Consider the following 17429-nt stretch of genomic DNA (forward strand, 5'->3'; position numbering starts at 1 on the left):
GATCACATTCTGGTAAGTGATACCAGCAGAACTGAAAACCAGGAGGTCTCTGAGAGGGCTTCAGTGCTGGCACACTGCTAGGGGGATGAAACCCAGCAGGGATGCATAGCCACCTACCCTCCTACACCACACCATAACCCATGATGCCCACCTCCCCCTTCTAAGATGCGCGCACACTAAAGAGAGCATAAGGGTACCCCCATTTGTCCCCACTTCGTCTTTGAAGGAAAGGTCCTTACAGAAAAATTGGACACACTTACGCAGAGATATGCTTGCTGGAAATATTCGGAAATATTCCAGCAATGTTTATTAAATGCTAACTCACAATATCTGGGGTCTAACACACACACACACACACACACACACACACACACACACACCCAGAGTTTGCTTTTCAAGACAGGACCTCACTATGTAGACCAGTCTGTTCTCAGATTCACAGCTCACAGAGATCCACTTGTCTCGCTTCCCAAATGCTGGTATCAAAGGTGTGCACCATCATGCTGGTATATCTGTAATTGACTTTTAGTTAAATTATTTTGTAGTCTCTCTCTCTCTCCTCTCTCTCTCCTCTCTCTCTCTCCTCTCCTCTCTCTCTATATATATATATATATATATATATATATATAAAGATTTTCAAGACAGGGTGTTTTTCTGTAGCTTTGGAGCCTTTCCTGCAACTAGCACTTGTAGACTAGGCTGGCCTTGAACTCACAAAGATCTGCCTGCCTCTACCTCCTAAGTGCTGGGATTAAAGGCATACACCACCACCTCCTGGTTTAATTTATTTACTGTTTTTTGTTTGTTTGTTTTTTTTTTGTGAGTGCTCCACCTGCAATGTATGACTGCAAGCCAGAAGAGGGCATCAGATGCCATTACAGATGGTTGTGAGCCACCATGTGGTTACTGGGAATTGGACTTAGGACCTCTGGAAGAGCAGTCAGTGCTCTTAACCACTGAGCCATTCTCCAGCCCTAGATTGCTATTCTTTTCCACAAAAACAATAAGGTTGTTTTCTGGCATCCTCTTGGCACTAGGTTGCCATCATACACTTCAATACTGTGTAGTCTGTTGGACTTATATAAACAGTGGTTAGATAGCATGGGTCAGTATTGAACAGGTGTTCTGGTTTGGTTTGGTTTGGTTTGTTTCATTTTGGTTTCGTTTTGCCTGTTCTGGACTGTTCATTCTAACAATTGGCCGAGAGAAGTGTTGAAGTCAGTTATGGTTTAAATTTGTCTCTCTTTAATGTAGCCCTGCCTGGTTGGCTTCAGGGCACTCGGTGCATTCAAAATTATGATTGCTACTTTGTCTTGCAGAGTTAACTCTTTATTGTTATACAGTGGTACTCTTCTCTCTGGCTAACAGCCTGGCTCCAAAACCTGCTTTGCTATTAGTATGATTTTATTATGGCTTTAAAATTTTTTTCTTGTGTTTATTTTATGTGTATGGGTGTTTAATGTATGTCTGTGTTCCCGTATGATTGCCTGGTGCCTGCAGAGACCAGAAGAGGACATCAGAACCTGTGGAATCAGCCTACAGACAGTTGTGAGCCACCGTGTGTGTGTGTGTGTGTGTGTGTGTGTGTGTGTGTGTGTGTGTGTGTGTGCGCGCGTGTGCGCGCGCAATGGGAATTGAACCCAGGACCTCTGGAAGAGTAGCCAGTGCTCCTAACTGCTGAACCAACTCTCCAGCCCAGCACACTTTCTTTTGGTTAATGTTTGTGTGCCATTTATTATTTTCCATTTATCTTGTATCTGCATTCAAACTTTATGTGTGCTTGTCAAGAACATAACCTTGGAGCCTGTCTCAGTTAGGGTTCCTATTCCTGTGATGTAACACCATGACCAAAAGCAAGTTGGGGAGGAACAGGCTTATTTCACTTATAATTTCATATAATAATTCATCATCAAAAGCAGTGAGGACAGTGTCCTGGAGCCAAGCGCTGATGCAGAAGTCATGGAGGGGTACTGCTTATTGCTTGTTTGGGCTGGCTCAGATTGCTTTTTATAGAATCCAGGACCACCTGTCCAGGGATTGCCCACCCACAATGGACTGGACCCTCCCCCATCAGTCACTAATTAAGATAAATATGCTACAGGCTTGCCTACAGCCTGATGTTACAGGGCATTTATTAATGAATTTATTTTTATTTTATGTGTATTGGTGTTTTACCTGCATGTATGTCTGTGTGAGGATGTCAGATTCCTTGGGAGGCTGGAGTTACAGACAGTGTGAGTTGTCATGTAGGCACTGGGACTTGAATCCATGTCCTCTGAAGAGCAGCCAGTGCTTTTAACGCTGAGCCCCCCCACTCCATCCTGTTGAGGCATTTTCTTAATTGAGGTTTCCTCCTCTCAGATGACTTAGCTTGTGTCAAGTTGACAGAAAACTATGCAGCGCAGAGCTTTAGTATTTTTTAATTTTATTTAAATTCATCTTATGTGTATGATGTGGAGGTGTCAGATCCCCATGGAACTGGACAGTTGTGAACTGCCATATGGGTGCTGGGAATTGAACCAGATCCTCTGGAAGAGCACTCACTGCTCTTAACTGCTGAAAGAACTTCCATTCCACCGCCCACACAGAGCCTGTTTATATTTAGTCTGACAACGTTTGCCATTTACTTAGCATGTTTAGATAACGTATTTAACTATTGATGGGGCTGGATTCTGGTCTACATAGCTTTATCATTTTGCTGTTTGCTTTTGATCTCTATGGGTTTTTTTTTGGTTTTGTTCATTGTTTTGTTTGTTTTTTTTGTTTTGGTTTATTGAGACAGGTTTTCTCTGTAGTTCTGACTGTCCTGGAAACTCACTTTGAAGACCAGACTGGGCCTGAAACTCACAGAGATCTGCCTGCTCTGCCTCCCAAGTGCTGGCATTAAAGGTGTGTGCCCACGACCATCTGGCTTGGTTTTGCTTTGTTTTCATGTTTCCCCTTGTTGTCCTTCTTTTAGAATTGTTTTGTTGTTTGGTTTTTGTTTTTCAAGTCATGCTTTTCTGTAGCTTTGGAAGCCTGTCCTGGGAACTAACTCTTGTACACCATTCTGGCTTCGAACTCCATAGGGATCTGCCTTCTTCTACCCTCGTGAGTGCTGGGATTAAGGCATGTCGGGGCTTAGAATTGTTTTAAATTCTATTTTAAACTTGTGTTTTGGACTTGGGGCTGTATCTCTTTGTATGTGGGTTTTTTGTTGTTGATGTTTTGTTTTGTTTTTTTATCACTCTGAGAATTATGTACATTTTCCAAATTCTGTAATTTAGATTTAACTCTGTAGCCATCCATGTAAAATGTAGAAGCCTGTATGCTCTACAACCATTTACAACATCCCATAGCTTCCGCGTATGTTCCATGTATGTACACATTTTACTTTCCGCATACATAGATGCTTAAAAAGAAAAGGTTGCTTTCTCTGCATCTCTGCACATTGATATCAACAGGCAGTTATCATTTCTACTGCCTTTCTCCACTATCAGAGAACAAACTCACTGGTTAGTAGTAGTTTAGTTAGTCAGTTAGTTAGTTAGTTAAATCATCTATCAGATCAAGAACAGACAAATTTGCTGTAGACAAATCCCTGAAGTTTCCTTTCTTCCAAGATTACATTTCACCTTTTTTTCTTGGAAGTTTCTTTTCAGTTTATATCAATATAAAATTCTGGTAGAATCTTTTCTTTAACCCTCTTAAAGTATGCTCTTGTTCTGGTGTCTTTTAGACCTCTGTGGTGAAAATCCATGATGCTATCTCTACCATAGAATGCATCATTTTTTACTAGTTAACTTTAAGACTTTTGTGTGTATGTGGTTTTCGATAGTAGTTATAAAGTGTCTAGGAACTTTTTAAAAAAAACTTATTTTGCTTGGAAATGGCTGAGTATCTTAAATCTATACACACAAGGTTTTCAAGCAAATTTGCCAAGTTTTCACCCTTTATTTCTTAAAGTACCCTTTCTTCTCAATTTTTTCTTAGTCTTGGGTCTATTGTATGCCTACTTGACCTTGACCTTTTGCTAGTCTAATTATTAGTCCAGAGCTCACCAGAGAAACAGAACAATAGGATCTGTCAAATCTATCTCTCTATCTCTCTGTCCTTTCTCTATGTATCTATCTATATGTCTGTCTGTCTATCTGTCTGTCTGTCTGTCTGTCTGTCTGAGAGAACAGCTTAAGGAAGGAAGGTCCAACCTGGCTCACATTTGGAGGTATCAGCAACCTGGTAGCCACCTCCATGGAGTCTCAACCTGTGGGTGAAATAGCATGCCATCATGGAACGCCATGGAATGTATAATTCTTCAACTCTTAGTGAGGAAGCAGAGCTGTAACAGGAAGGCGTCAGAGCAAGAGACTGCTGATGAATCACTAATTACCTTCTTCCTCTACCAAGGCCTCACTTCCCACCACCTTCTAATTGTCCATTTAAACTCTGAATCCATCAATGAATCGAACCATAATTAGGTCCTAAGCCCTGGTGATCTTTGGGAAAATCCACAGACATGCCCCGAAGGGTGCTTGCTGGTTTTCTTGGTATATTCCACCTGGTACTGACAATGGTGTTTAAACCATCAATCCAGGGCAGACACTAAAAGGACTTAACTTTGAATCCATGCCCCAAGAACCACAAGCCATGCCTAGAAGCCATGGCCAGGAAAGCAGAATATGAATGTCAGATTAATAGGGTGCTCCTGGGAAGCTTTGCTTTTCTGCAGTGCTGTGGATCAAAACCCAAGGGTTTGGCACATAATAGACAAAACACTCTACCCCACCTGGTTACACTTCCTAGCCATCAAACAGGAAGCAAATTTGCCCATCTATACTTTTGTTCTCTGTGGTGTCTCAGTGGGTTGAATGGGACGCCGACTAGCTTTACCCAAAATAATTACATGGAACTGTGTTCTTTTAAACACTGCCTGGCCATTAGTTTCAGCCTCTTATTGCTAATTCTCACATCTTGCTTTACCTCATATTTAATAATCTGTGTAGCACCACAAGGGGTGGCTTATCAGGAGAGATCTTAACCTGCCTCAGTCTCAGAGAGGAGAAGCTTGGCAACTGCCTATGGTGACTGCCTGAAGTGTCTGCCTTACTCCCTTCTTCCCAGCATTCTGATCTGTTTACTTCGCCTACATATTTTCTGTCCTATCAAAGGGAAAACGCAGGTTTCTTTTCTTTTTTTTTTTTTTTTTGGTTTTTCGAGACAGGGGTTTCTCTGTAGCTTTGGGAGCCTGTCCTGGAACTAGCTATTGTAGACCAGGCTGGCCTCGAACTCAGGAGATCCGCCTGCCTCTGCCCTCCTGAGTGCTGGGATTAAAGGCATGCGCCACCACTGCCCGGCTTTGCAGTTTCTTTTTTAAGCAATGAAAGTAACACATAGACAGATGATCATCCTCAATCACACTTCAAAGCATTGTTAGAAGTGAAAGGAATGTTCAATTACTTTCTATATTCTGTAGATGGAAAGATAAGCCCATTTGTTTGAAAAGGGATTTAAACTTACTTAGAAGCTTTCATGTGAAATGCAAAATTGTTTCTTTCTCAAAAGACAGCACTCTCTTCAGCAACATTTCAAAGCATATTAGAAGTGAAAAGAATGTTCAAGTTGCTTTCTATATTCTGCATCACAATGCAGAATGGCCTGCCAATGGGTCTCCTCTCCCATCTGGTCTTGCTCCCTTCAAATCATTCTCCATGCTAAAAGCCGTGGAAACCCAGAGCAGGCACATCCTCTCTGTACTATAAAGAAAGCAGAGCTTTGGTTGCCAAGCACCACAACTGCACTACAAAGGAGCAGGTGGGGACGTTTGAGCAGTAGTAGAGTGTTGTGTCTTGATTGTGGTGGCTGCTATCTGAGCTGCTCACGTAACAGGGGGGTAACTTTTTCTAAAGACTTACTTGTTTAGTTATTTGTATATAGTATTGACACACAAGATCTCATTGTGAGCCACCATGTCGCTGCTGGGAATTGAACTCAGGACTTCTAGAAGAACAGCCAGTGCTCTTAAACCTCGGAGCCATCTCTCTGGCCCCAAGGGGTAACCTAATAGCGTTTATTGCCATGGTAATTCTGATTTTTTAAATCAATCCCCTTTCATTGTCTTCAATTGGGGAATAGCCACTATGGTTGGGCAGGGCTTCCAGACTCTGCATGGCTTCTGGCTAATCTCTGCCCCCTCTGAGGCTGCCGCCCATCCTCACCAGGGTGGCTGACCCTCACTATGTTTTATTTGCATCTGTAGTACTTAACCTGCTCATTAGCCCATACTCACATGTTCATTCTGATCAGATTAGAAGTCCTCTCCTTGCTGAAGCTCACTAAGACATCCTGTCCAGTTTAAGCAGGAAGAATCATTTAGAACTCGAAGCAGATGGAGGGCTAAGATTCCGGGACCTTTCTTTCTGCATAGTCTTTGGTTCCAGGACGCCTGCATCCCATCAGCGCCACTATCAGTGTCAACAAGGAGCCAGCCATTCTCCCACAGATCTCACACAGTAAAAGGAGTGCTGCTGAGAGGTGATGTGCGTTTTGACCATGCACCTTAGTCAGGCTATGTCTAACCCCATTTACTTCTGAGCATTTCCAGATGCACTACTTACAGGCTGTGGGCTCAGTGACCCAAAGAGCTTTAGGTGGCATGAATTCAGTTCATGCCTGGTTGTAACGCCCAGGACGAGGCTGCTGGGGTCAAGGGGCAACAGTCAATATGTCTCCTCTTTCTTGGCAGATGAAATTGACTTTCCTCCTCCAATAGGAGTTCTCTGGTGAATGACAGAAATTCAATTGCCTGGCTGGATAGTTATTAAAGTTAACTATGCTCTTAAACCCCAGTCAGCTCAGGCAGCTCATGATTGACAGGCAGGAACTGCTGCTCACAGAGCAAGGCAGGATCCAGAATCTTTGGAATGAGGAAGTAATTCAGGAATCATAAAATTCAATAGTCATAAAAATACCACTATAAATTCCAAGAAGAGAAGCAAGAACATGTAATGAATTTTATTTTATCTAAATGAACTCAAATTTAAAGAACTGGATTATTCCAGAAACACTTTAACTTCTATTTTCTTCTTTTTAAACCTCTACCATTTTATTTTTTTCTTAATTTTACATATATGTTTCACCATTTTAAGCCCACTTTGTCTTCCTCACCTACCTCCACTCCCACTGAATCTCTCCTCCCACTGTCCAAGTCTTTAGCTTGTTGCTATTTGTATTTAGTTTTGCTGCAAGCCTATGATGTTAATTAGGGCTGTTTTATGAGGCATGGGGTGTGGGTTATTTACTAGATCAATGCATCATGCCAGTACCTATGTCACTAAAGAAAATGAATCCTCCTCCCCCCAGCAACATCTACTACCACAACTCCTCAAGGAGAGGGTGGGCCTCATGAGGCCCTCGTCCCACATTCAGGCAGAATGTTGATAAACCCCATCAGTTGTATCCGGGGTGCTGTGAGTTCCTGAGGGCATCAGCTGGGGGGGATATCCAGAAGACAAAAACTTCCCAGTGCTCCTCATTCTTCCCTTCTCAACCCCCTCTCCCCATGTTTTCTGAGGCTTGGTGGGAGTTAATATAGATGTCCCATTTATGGCTTTTTTCTATTTAACATGTATTTATAACTCATAGACTTTTGCATATTTAAGCTTTTATTGACAAAATGAGAATTAGATGGTCCTTGTTTGGTCTTCTCTTGAAGCGATCTGCCAGTTTTTTAAATCATATTTTGATCATACCTTTAGGGAAGTTCTACATTGGCTTCTGCTCTATGGCCACATCAATTTTAGCCTTTGCTTCCAACTATCTAGGAGGATATGCATGGATTCCAGGGTCTCAGAGCTTGAACTTGTGACAAGACACATGAAGAAACCTGATGAGAATGACATGTTTATATGATTCCTGGTCACCATTCCCATGGTATGTCATATGGAATTATCTTGACCCTCTTATATGTGAGGCCCAGCTCACTATAATTGTAGTTTATCCTGGTATATCTTATTAATTTCAATTGGAATGAATTCTCTCCTCTGCCATACATGCACAGTCAATTTTACTTTTCCTAAATATAGCTTTTTGCTTCATGGGGGGGTATGCTTCACCATAGCCATATTTTCAGTTTTGAAGGACAAAACACAATATACAGAGAGTAAGAATAAAATGGTATGGTGATGTGGGAGGGTCCTTCTGTTTTTAATAAAGAAACTGCCTTGGCCAGCCCTTAGGTGGGAGGAGTAGACAGAACAGGAAGAAGGAAGTGAGGTAGATGGCTCAGTCAGATGACACGCCTCTCCTAAGTGAGATAAATTGCCATGCCTTGCCTCTCTGGGCAGACTGCCGTGCCTCTCCTCAGGGAGAGAGACACGATGGAGCCAGCCACCAGGTCAGACATGCTGAATCTTTCCCGGTAAGACACCACTCGTGGTGTTACAACACAGATTCTTAGATATGGGTACTAACAAGATGTGAGTAAGAGGCTGAAACTAATGGGTCAGGCAGTGTTAAAAGAATACAGTTTCTGTGTAATTATTTGGGTAAAGCTAGCCAGGTGGCAGGACACAGCCTGCTGCTCCTTCTACAGTATGGTATTTGAATAAGAATGGCTTCCATAGACTGATATATTTGAACACTTAATCACCAGGAAGTGACACTATTCGAAAGGAATTGAGGGTTAAAAGGTGTGGCCTTCTTAGAGGAAGTATGTCAACAGGTTGTGGGATTTGAGATTCAAAAAGCCTATTCAAGGCCCATGTCTCTCCCTTTCTCTCTCTCTCTGCTTATGGCTCAGGATATACTTCTCAGCTATTGCATCAGAACCTGCCTGCAAATCATCATACTCATCATTATGATGATAATGGATAAAACCTCTGATATTATAGTAAACTCCCAATTAAATGCTTGCATTCATAAGAGTTACCTTGGTCATGGTGTCCAGTTCACAGCAATAGAAAAGGACTAGACAGAAGTTGGTACCAGGAGTGAAGTATTGTTGTGACAGGCCTGACCATGCTGCTTGTTGGAGGAATATGGAAGACTTTAGGAACTTTGGACTAGATAGGCAGTTGAACACTTTAAAAGAGCCATCCTAATATGAGCATGGAAGACAGTGGTGCTGAGGGTAGTTTGAAATGTGGTGACCCAGACTAAGAAGTTTTCAGAGAAGTAGAATATTAGTAAGTGGCCTAGAGACAGAACTTGTGCTGTTTTGGAGAAGAACGTGAGTGCTTTCTCTCCTTGTCCGAAATCATCTACCGGAAGATAATTGAAGGGTTTAGATTAGTTTGTACTGGCAGAGGAGATTTCAAGACAGCTTGGTATTGACTGTGTTGTGTGGTTCTTAGTGATCACTCTTATGTCTTGGGGAACTGATTTATCTTTAGGTTTCCCTGGTTCTGTGACCCCTAAAGACCTTGACTAGTTAGCCATGTAACATAGTCATGAAACGTAATTAATATAGCCAAGGCAATCTTCAGACATAAAAAATAAGGAGGCAGACCAGTGGGGAGGGCCCAAACCATCAGTGTTTTGAGCTGGAGTTCTGGCCTTTCCATCCCTAGCTGAATGACCAGGTGCAGACACTTCGTCATGTAAGCATTTCTCATGATTAAAAAACCAAGTGCCATGAGAGTAAAGAGGTTAATAGGAGAGAGTGCTGGGAAGTCCTTTTTAATATTATTTGGGTTTAATTAAAATTTCACCAGTGCTGTAGCTTTGTGCCGACCCGGGCTGCACTCCTTCATTAACTCATTGGTTTTCTTTCCGTTTGATTCTTTGTAGTGATGAGCTGCGGGCCGGCTGCCTTCCGCCACCCAGCTCCTGGCCGTCTGCTAGCTTTTGCCCCAAAATAACACACAAATTGTATTCATTTAAATACTGCCTGGCCCATTATTTTCAGCCTCTTACTCACATCTTCTCTAACTCATATCTAATAATCTGTATAGCACCACAAAGTGGTGTCTTATCGGGAAAGATTCTAGCATAAGTCCATCTTGGGGCTGGAGCTTCGTTGCATCTCTCTCCCTAAGGAGAGGCATGGCTGTAGTGTGAAGCGGCGGGGCTGCGACCCGCCACCCGGCCCACCCCGCACCGGCCAGCTTTACACCCAAAATAATTACACGGAAACTGTATTCTTTTAAAACACTGCCTGGCCCATAGTTTCAGCCCTCTTATTGGTTAATTCTCACATCTTCCTTTAACCCATATTTAGTAATCTGGGTAGCACCACGAGGTGTGGCTTACCAGGAGAGATCTTAACCTGCGTCCATCTCGGAGAGAGAAGCAGGGAGACTCCCTATGGAGACTGCCTGAAGCGTCTCCCCACTCTACTTCCTTGCTCCCACAATTCTGTTCTGTCTACTCCACCTACCTAATTTTCTGTCTCTTAAAAGGGCCAAGGCAGTTTCTTTATTAATTAACCAATGAAAGAAACATAGACAGATAACTCTCCTCCATCACATGGCGGTCTGCTCAGAGAGGCGAGGTGGGACAATTGTCTCAGCCATCTACCTCACTTCCTTTTTCCTGTTCTGTCTACTTCACCTATCTAAATTTTGCCCTATCAAAAGCCAATGCAGTTTGTTTATTAGCCAATGAGAATCCTCCATCAATTCTTGGTTTGGTTGTGTGTGTGTGTTTGTGTGTGTGTGTGTTTGTGTGGCTTTATCGGAGTCTCATGCAGTCCAGACCGGTCTGGATGACTCGAACTCCTGACCCTCCGGCCTGAATTGCATAGGTACTAGGGTTGCAGGCCTGGCCACCACTCCTAGGAACATAATGTTTGGAGTGAGCCATGAAACCAGCAATACATCTTAGTGCAACTAGCATAGTCACCACTGCCATGTTTACAGGGCAGGCAGAATATGAAAGACACCACAAAAAAACTAGGTTTGACAGGTCTAATTTCAAATGATGCACAGGAAATCTCCGGGATTCCTACAGGGGGAGTGTGTCCCTTTTTTTTGCTACTTCCTTTGGCTCATCCTTCCCCACCTTCTGAAAGTCCCTATAGGTGTGCTGCTATTGTGGGGACATCTAGCTAGAACCTGACTCAGGCTGACTGGGGATAGTGAGCCCAATAAAAGTGAACAACCCATTGTGTCTTAGTTAGGGTTTCTATGGCTGTGAAGAGACACTATGACCATGGAAACTCTTATAAAGGAAAATATTTAATTTGGACTGGTTTAAAGTTCAGAGAATCAGTCCATGTCATCATGGTGGGAGGCTTGGTAGCACACAGGCAGACATACTGCTGGAGAGGAGCTAAGGGTTCTCCTCTGGACTGGCAGGCAGCAGGAAGGAAGAATGCCACATTGGTCCTGGCTTGAGCTTCTGAAAACTCAAAGCCCACTCCTCCAGTGATACATTTCCCCCAACAATGCCACACCCACTCCAACAAGGCCACACCTCCTAATACTCTGCCACTCCCTATAAGCCTATGGAGGCCATTTCATTCAAACCACCACACTTTGGAACAGATCCCCAAACAATATTAACCCTAGAACACAGTAGATGCTATTTGTGGTTTGCCATGTGTTATCAAGGCAACAGAGGCACTGCTTGCCACAGAGGTTCTGTTTACTAGGTTGGAAAAAAGAATTATGGGGATTAAGGGAGGTGATTAAAAATGAATGCATATTCACAGGACAAACAGTTCCGGGGTTACCTTGTATGCACCTCAGTAAATTCTTCAAACACCTCCTACCCCAGATCTTGCCCACAGCATCTCTGACCGGAGCAGTTCCTCTGCTCCCACCCCAAACAAACCATCTATCTCCTTTGCTACCAAGCCCCACCTGACTCACCAGACTTCCCTGGACCCCATCCCTTTTATTAGCGAGGGTGTAGGCTTGCTCCCCACTCCTCCAGCCAGTGTAAGTACTCAGCAGCACCATGCTACCATGAGACTCACCTGCAAAGGTACACTCATCTCTGACTCTGACAGGGTACAGCTATTGCCACTGCTACCCTGGAAGCTCAAAAGATAAATGAATGCCGCACCTAATGTCAAGGTTGGCCTCAAATGCACAGAAATTCACCTTTCTCTTCCTTCCTCAGTGCTGTGATTAAAGGCACGCACCACCACTTTACCTGGCCACAGAAACATACTTAGTCCTTAGGACTAAAACAGAGGCCATGGTGGATCCCTGCTATCTCTCTTTACCTTCTTGTTTACCTTCTTTACCTTCTTTATATGTTTTTTATCTTTTTCTTACCTTCTTTGACTTCTTCTTTACCTTCTTGACTTCTTCTTTACCTTCTTTGACTTCTTCTTTACCCTCTTCTTTACCTTCTTTGCCTGCTTCTTTACCTTCTTTGACTTCTTTACCTTCTTCCTTACCTTCTTTAACATCTTCTTTACCTTCTTTGACTTCTTCTTTACCTTCTTGACTTCTTCTTTTCCTTCTTCTTTACTTTCTTTTTCTTTCTCTTTACCTTCTTTGCCTGCTTCTTTACCTTCTTTGACTTCTTTACCTTCTTCCTTACCTTCTTTAACATCTTCTTTACCTTCTTTGACTTCTTGTTTACCTTCTTGACTTCTCCTTTTCCTTCTTCTTTACTTTCTTTTTCTTTCTCTTTACCTTCTTTGCCTTCTTCTTTACCTTCTTTTCCTACTTCTTTAATTTCTTTGACTTCTTCTATACCTTTATTACCTTCTTATTTACCTTTTTTACCTTCTTTGACTACTTCTTTAAATTCTTTGACTTCTTCGTTACCTTCTTTACCTTTTCTTTACCTTCTTTGCCTTCTTCTTTACCTTTTTAATTACTTCTTTACTTCTTTGACTTCTTCTTTACCTTCATTACATACTTCTTTACCTTCTTTGACTTCTTCTTTACCTTTATTACCTTCGTATTTACCTTCTTTACCTTCTTTACTTTCTTTGACTTCTTCTTTACCTTCTTTGACTACTGCTTTCTTTATTTACCTTCTTGCTTACATTCTTTACCTTCTTTTTTACGTTCTTTATCTTTTTCTTACCTTCTTTGACTTCTTTACCTTTTTCTAAACCTTCTTTACCTTCTTTGACTTCTTCTTTACTTTCTTTGAAACCTTTACCTTCTTCTTTACGTTCTTTGACCTCGTCTTTACCTTCTTTGCCTTCTTCTTTTCCTTCTTTGACTTCTTTATCTTTTTTACATTCTTCTTTACCTTCTTTGACTTCTTTCCTGTTCTTTAACTTCTTCTTTACCTTCTTTACTTACTTCTTTACCTTCTTTGACTTCTTCATTACCATCTTCTTTAACTTCTTTGCCTGCTTCTTTACCTTCTTTGACTTCTTTACCTTCTTTGACTTCTTTACCTTCTTTGACTTCTTCTTTACCTTCTTTACCTACTTCTTTACCTTCTTTGACTTCTTCTTTACCTTCTTTACCTTCTTCTTTATTTTCTTTGACTTCTTCTTTACCTTCTTTGACTACTGCTTTCATTCTTTACCTTCTTGTTTACCTTCTTTACATTCTCTTTTACGTTCTTTATCTTTTTCTTACCTATTTTGACTTCTTCTTTACCTTCTTTACCTTCTTCTTTACCTTCTTTGACTTTTTCATTACCTTCTTTGCCTTCTTCTTTACCTTCTTTGACCTCTTTTTTACCTTCTTTGACTTCTTTTTAGCTTCTTGGACTTCTTTACCTTTTTGACTTCTGTCCTTTTTTGACTTCTTTACCTTCTTTATCTTCTTCCATACCTCCTTGACTTCTTCTTTACCTTCTTTGACTTCTTCTTTACTTTATTGACTTATTCTTTATCTTCATTGACTTCTTCTTTACCTTCTTTACCTTCTTTTTTAACTTTTTTGATTACTTTGTTTCTTTATTTGACTTCTTCTTTAACTTATTTACCTTCTTCTTTACATTCTTTGCCTTCTTCTTTACCTTATTCACCTAATTCTTTACTTTCTTTGACTTCTTCTTAAAATTCTATACCTTCTTCTTTACCTTCTTTGACCTCTTCTTTATCTTCTTTTACTTATTCTTTACCTTCTTTGACTTCTTTACCTTCTTTGACTTATTTTTACCTTCTTTGACTTCTTCTTTACCTTCTTTATCTTCTTCTTTACCCTCCTTGACTTCTTCTTTACCTTCTTTGACTTCTTTACCTTCTTGACTTCTTCTTTTTCTTTGACTTCTTCTTTACCTTCTTTTTCTTCTTCTTAACATTCTTTGCCTTCTTCTTTACCTTCTTTTCCTACTTCTTTACTTTCTTTGACTTATTCTTTACGTTTATTACCTTCTTATTTACCTTCTTTACCTTCTTTATCTTCTTCTTTACCTACTTTGACTTCTTCTTTACCTTCTTTGACTTCTTCTTCTTTACCTTCTTCTTTATCTTCTTCTTTATATCCTTTGACTTCTTTACTTTCTTTTTGTTTTTCTTTTCCTTCTTTGAATTATTCTTTGCCTTCTTTGACTTCTTCTCAACCTCCTTTGACTTCTTTACCTTCTTTGACTTCTTCTTTATCTTTTTTGACTTCTTCTTTACCTTCTTTGAATTATTCTTTACCTGCTTTTAATTCTTTACCTATTTGAATTATTCTTTACCTTCTTTACCATCTGCTTTACCTTCTTTGACCTCTTCTTTAACTTCTTTGCCTTCTTTGCCTTCTTTGCCTTCTTCTTTACCTTCTTTGACTTTGTTTTACACTCTTTGACTTCTATCTTTTTTGACTTCTTTTTCGTCTTTACCTTCTTCTTTACCTTTTTTACCTTCTTCTTTACCTTCTTTGACTACTTAATTACCTTCTTTGACTCCTTCTTTTCCTTCTTTACCTTCCTCTTTACATTCTTTACATTCTTCTTTACCTTCTTTACCTTCTTCTTTACTTTCTTTAACTTCTTCTTTACCTTCTTTGACATATTCTTTACCTTCTTTGACTTCTTCTTTACGTTCTTTGACTTCTTTTTTACCTTCTTTGAATTCTTCTTTCCCTTTTTTGACTTCTTCTTTACCTTCTTTGACTTCTTTTCCTTCTTTTACTTCTTCTTTCCCTTCTTTACTTACTTCTTTACCTTCTTTGACTCCTTCTTTACCTTCTTTTTTACATTCTTTACCTTCTTTTTTAACTTTTTTACCTTCTTTACTTTCTTTACCTTCTTCTTTACATTCTTTGACATATTCTTTTACTTCTTTTTTCCCTTCTTTACTTACTTCTTTACCTTCTTTGACTTCTTCTTTACCTTCTATCCCTTCTTCTTTAACTTCTTTACCTAATTCTTTACTTTCTTTGACTTATTTTTTTCTCATTTTTTAATTCAAGATTTCCATCTCCTCCCCTCCTCCTCTCTCTTCCCTCCCCTCCCTTCCACCCATACTCCCACTCCACCCCTCTCCAAAGACACAGAGCCATCAGGGTTCCCTTCACTATGTTAAGTCCAAGGTCCTCCCAGCTCCCCCTAAGTCCAGGAAGGTGAGCAACCAAACTGACAAGGCTCACAGTGAGCCCGTCCAAGCTGGAGAGTTCATGTTCATTGCCATTGTCCTTGGTTTCTCATTCCTCCTCCACCGTCAGCCACATTCAGAGAGTACGGATTGGTTCCCTGTTCCATCAGTCCCATTCCAACTGGACTTGGTGGTCTCCTGTTAGATCTGTCCCACCGTCTCAATGGGTAAACGCACTCCTCACTGGTCCTGCTTCCTTGCTCATGATCTCCCTCCTTTTGCTCCTCATCGGGACCTTGGGAGCTCAGTCGGTGCTCCTATGTGGGGCTCTGTCATTTTCTCCATCCAATGCCAGGTGAAGGTTCTATGGTGATATGCAAGATATTCATGAGTATGGCAATAGGATCTGGACATTTCTGGCACCCTCTCCTCAGCTGCCCAAGGACCTAGCTGGGGGCGTCTTCCTGGACACCTGGGAACCCCTCTAGAGTCAAGTCTCTGCCAACCCTAGAATGGCTCCCTTAAGCTAAGATATATAATTCCTTGTTCCCATATCCACCCTTCCTATATCCCAACCATCCTATTCCCCCAAGCTCTTCCCATCCTCCACTTCAAACTTTTCTCTCCCCATCCCCCTCCCCCCATCCCACCCCACCCCATGTTCCCATTTTTGGTCTGGCAATCTTGTCTACTTCCAGTATCCAGGAGGATAACTATATGTTTTCTTTGGGTTCACCTTCTTATATAGCTTCTCTAGGATTTTTTACGAATTATAGGCTCGATGTCCTTTATTTATGGCTAGAACCAATTATGAGTGAGTACATCCCATGTTCATCTTTTTGGGCCTGGGTTACCTCACTCAGGATGGTGTTTTCTATTTCCATCCATTTGCATGCAAAATTCAAGATGTCATTGTTTTTTACCGCTGAGTAGTACTTCTATCATGTATATATTCCACACTTTCTTCAATCCATTCTTCCACTGAAGGGCATCTAGGTTGTTTCCAGGTTCTGGCTATTACAAATAATGCTGCTATAAACATAGTTGAACAGATGCTTTTGTAATATGATTGGGCATCTCTTGGGTAAATTCCCAAGAGTGGGATTGCTGGGTCCTGGGGTAGGTTGATCCCGAATTTCCTGAGAAACCGCCACACTGCTTTCCAAAGTGGTTGCACAAGTTTGCATTCCCACCAGCAATGGATGAGTGTACCCCTTACCCCACAATCCTCTCCAGCAAAGGTTATTATTGGTGTTTTTGATTTTAGCCAATCTGACAGGTGTAAGATGATATCTCAAAGTTGTTTTGATTTGCATTTCCCTGATAGCTAGGGAGGTTGAGCATGACCTTAAGTGTCTTTTGGCCATTCGAACTTCTTCTGTTGAGAATTCTCTGTTCAGTTCAGTGCCCCATTTTTTAATTGGGTTAATTGGCATTTTACAGTCTAGTCTCTTGAGTTCCTTATATATTTTAGAGATCAGACCTTTGTCAGTTGCAGGGTTGGTGAAGATCTTTTCCCAGTCAGTAGGCTGCCTTTGTGTCTTAGTGACAATGTCCTTTGCTTTACAGAAGCTGCTCAAGCTTCAGGAGGTCCCATTTATTCAATGTTGCCCTTAATGTCTGTGCAGCTGGGGTTATGCGTAGGAAACGGTTCCCTGTGCCCATTGTTGTAGAGTACTTCCCACTTTCTCCTCTATCAAGCTTCAATGTGTTCAGATTAATATTGAGGTCTTTAATCCATTTGGACTTGAGTTTTGTGCATGGTGATAGATATGGATCTACTTTCATTCTTCTACAGGTTGACATCCAGTTATGCCAGCACCATTTGTTGAAGATGCCTCTTTCTTCCATTGTGTACTTTTGGCTCCTTTATCAAAAATCAGGTGTTCAGTAGGTTTGTGGTTTAAGATCCGGGTCTTCTATACGATTCCATTGGTCAACTTCTCTGTTTTTATGCCAATACCAAGCTGTTTTCAATACTGTAGCTTGTAATAGAGTTTGAAGTCAGGGATGGTAATGCCTCCAGAAGTACCTTTATTGTATAAGATTGTTTTGGCTATCCTGG

The sequence above is a fragment of the Arvicola amphibius genome, chromosome 17 (assembly GCF_903992535.2).
Source record: "Arvicola amphibius chromosome 17, mArvAmp1.2, whole genome shotgun sequence".
Lineage (NCBI taxonomy): Eukaryota > Metazoa > Chordata > Mammalia > Rodentia > Cricetidae > Arvicola > Arvicola amphibius.